The following is a 3,598-nucleotide window of genomic DNA, read 5'->3' on the forward strand; positions in this document are numbered from 1 at the left end:
CGGATAGTCTTATAAATCCGATGAAAATCAATCGGAAATATCCGTTTGTTACTTTTTGAACGGACATTTTTCTCAGTGTGAGAATGCATTAATTATGCGAACAGAGATCTACCTGCGCACTTGCGAATCAGCATGACGTGATGTGTACAAACGCAAAATTATATCGGAATTGCGAAACCATATACTGAATGTACCTATATATTTCGCATGGCACAACAATGCGCTGCATCACAATCGTGCATCAAATTATTTCGCTATGCAACCGTTCCAGTAGTAGCGCTCAAAGTATCGGCGAATCTTGTTTGTCGCATCGCATCAACGTAAATATTAATAATCCGCCGAGTGTAATCCACGATAATAAACAACGGCAGGTCTCACCGTTTATTACAATGAATCGACATCCAATAAGTTGTAAAGCTTCCATGATTACAAAAAAAAGCGTCGGTTGAGAAACAAACTAATGAAATTTCGCGGCGGCAAACAATTCGCAACTAAAAAATTGCGCGCGATCAATCACAGCCGAATAGGAGTTTAATCGGACACTTGGGCGGCCGCGAATGGCGTCCACGTCCGTCGCGCGTGCAATCAGAGAGCCACTTTCGAGACTAGATTTCAATCTCCGATATGACGATACGATTTCTAGTTCAGTTCCGTGCAAATGCAACTTTGGTTTAACTACAGAGCTTCGCAAGCTCGCTCGATCGACATGAGTTCCGAGCTTGCCGCTTGCGCCGCGCTCGCAAACTCGCGCAGTTAGAACGATCGTTCCTCGTTCCGTTTGTCGAGATCGTGCAGTGTTTAACTTTAGCGCAAAGATACGTGACATTTGAGAAACTTTGTTCCATTCGGAGAAATCGAGCTGCAAGTTTCGCTCCATCGCGTCGCATAGCGTCGATGGATGGGAAAACTCGCATAATCCGCACCTATGTATCAACGCATGTACGAGGACGCCGCTGTACGTGCACCGCGTGTGAAAAATGCGAATGAGAGGATAAGAGCGCGCAATCGAGACCGCGATTATTATTTGTATATTTATATGCTTGCACGGGATGGAAAATCTAATCTCGGTATAGCATGGAAAATTTTCCAGCAAACAATGGATTTATATAAAACGAGCACTACCGTAAATTTTGACGAGAGAGGGCACTTTCCAACGCAAATATTGTAGTTACGAGAACGGGGAACACGAACACCTTTGATACCTTTGATGTTCGCGCTTGTATATTTAATATATAAACCCGCAATAAAATACACTATTTGTTTGTTGAAACAAAAAAGTATCACTGGAAAATCTATGTGCGATTTTATTCATAGATTTTATATGTGTGCCGTAATTAAATGCACTTTGCGGTTGTCGATTAAATAAATGATGATTGATGCATCTCCTGGAAACAACTAAATAAATTCCTAAAATGCGAATTTTATGAAGTGCGTTTATTTGTCATATTTCAATTTCATTTAATACTGATGCGTATTCGAATATTAAACGTGTTATGTAATAGTATTGACCACGAAATCAGAAAATTTCATGAAAATGTATGAATTCGTAATTAATTCCTCTTTTTCAATATTTTAATTTTATTTGATAACACGATACGTTCAAAATAAATATAATAACGATCTTTAATTTGAACAATTAATCAAGTCCTAAAATTTTTTCTAATCTCACATTTATCACACGACTTTGCTAATCTCAAGTTTAAAGTACTATTATATTAAACAAATGGAGAATTATTTTAATATTACATAATAAAAAGCATTTTATATTTATGTTAAAACTCATACTTGTTCCTTTATGTCAAATTTTTTATGTATCCGAGTGCTAATTTAATATAATATAATTTGTAATTTAAATATTTTATGTTAAAATGATATTCCACGTTTCTTAGCGTTAAAATAGTATAATTTGTAAATAAGTGAATAAATAAAAATAATGTATTTTAAAACGTAATTTCAACGATAATGAATAAAATGTGTTAATTTAACATATTATAAATGTTAAATTTATTGAAAAAACATGTTTCCACCGTTTATCTACAAATTATATCAGTGTTACATTGTTTGCATTAAATTTTACATATATAATATTTATGTTATTTCCTAACATATTCATATATTATGTTGAATTTAACACAAAAAGGATCATTTGAGACACAGGTGTGAAACGTGTAAAATTGAACACAAATTATCCAACTGTGTAGACAAGAAATAAGTATCTTTCATTTAATGACATAAGTCGACGCAAATATTCTATCTTTCTTTGCATTTTATGAGTAATAAAGACGGAACGATACTTATGTTAGTACAGTCATTATAGGATTTGATTCCGAAAAAAAACCTTTAGGTTGAATTTTTGCACAGACCTTTATTTTTGCATAAGATTGAAGGAGAAAAAAGTTTACTATTGTACAGTGGCCATTAAGAAAATAATTAATCAAATAAGGTGCAAATTTCGGTTTTTTGCAAACATCTCGATAAATACCAATTTTACAAAGAAAATATAAGAGAGGAAAATTAAAGAACGAAAAATTTTACACAAAAATGATTATGTAAGTTTTTGTCGTACGAGCAATACTTTTCACGTAAGAAATTAAATTATGCAAGATGTGCGTTGCGCAGTGAAGTTGCGAGCACGCCGTCAAGAAGCAAAGCAAAATGGAGCGTTGCACACGCACACCAAAAATATCATAACTTTTGAACGAATTATTGTACAAAAATGGGCCAAGACGTTGAAAAACTAAAATCTTCACCTTAATGAAAATAGTTTCGTTATTCTACGGTAATATTTAACAATTCGACAATGGATTAAATAATATGTTACATGCAATTTTGCCTTTTTTCATAAAATTAACTATAAATCGGTATCGAATTGTTTAAAAAAAATTGTCTGCAGGGTATTACGGCATATACTTCATACTTCAAGAGGAAAAAAATGTTTGAGGTTTTCTTGAAAATCGAGCTATTGAAATTTTCAGTAATTTTCAAAATTCTTGAGGAAACATAAAACTTGAAATCGTCATAACTTTGTGCCAAGCGCTCTTTGTAGATAGAGCGGATTAAACTGATTGAGTCGAAACAATACATAAAAAATTGATAGTATTTCAGTAAAAAATTATTGAAGGCCAATATTCGCCAATCCTTAACAATTAATATCTCGTTAACTATTGCAAAATTGTAAAATGGTAAAGGACTTTTTGACTTAGTTTAGTTTGCTCGATCTACAAAGAGCGCTTGACAGAAGTCTCGCCAGATGTTCTGTACATATAATTTAATCTGTACATTTAATTTATTATGTATTGTTATTCAACTGACAATTGGTATAGAGATATAGGAACAATGATGTTGATATGTCAAGACGGTTTTAAATATAATATTCGATTTCACTATATTCACTTGTTTATATTTTTAAAATATTATGTCAATGATGATCAAAATCTGCACAAGTTTAAACAAATTTTTCGCAATAATTCACATATTTATGTAAATAAATGAAAATTCGAAATATAATGGAATATTGCGATATGGGGTCTAAAAATAGACATTCCAAGCTTTCTATATTGCGTTTTTAAAAACTATTCTAGTGTAATTTTTCACAAAG

At 32.5% G+C, this 3,598-nt stretch overlaps 1 protein-coding gene across 1 annotated transcript in view; it reads right to left on the reverse strand.

Annotated features, from left to right (window-relative positions):
* The window catches only part of LOC108760086 (ras-specific guanine nucleotide-releasing factor 2), an 88,909-nt gene that overhangs the window by 84,451 nt on the left and 860 nt on the right, over nt 1-3,598 (reverse strand). The gene's annotated exons all lie outside the window — the stretch shown is intronic.

The sequence above is a fragment of the Trachymyrmex cornetzi genome, unplaced genomic scaffold (genome assembly GCF_001594075.2).
Source record: "Trachymyrmex cornetzi isolate Tcor2-1 unplaced genomic scaffold, Tcor1.1 scaffold218, whole genome shotgun sequence".
NCBI classification, from domain to species: domain Eukaryota; kingdom Metazoa; phylum Arthropoda; class Insecta; order Hymenoptera; family Formicidae; genus Trachymyrmex; species Trachymyrmex cornetzi.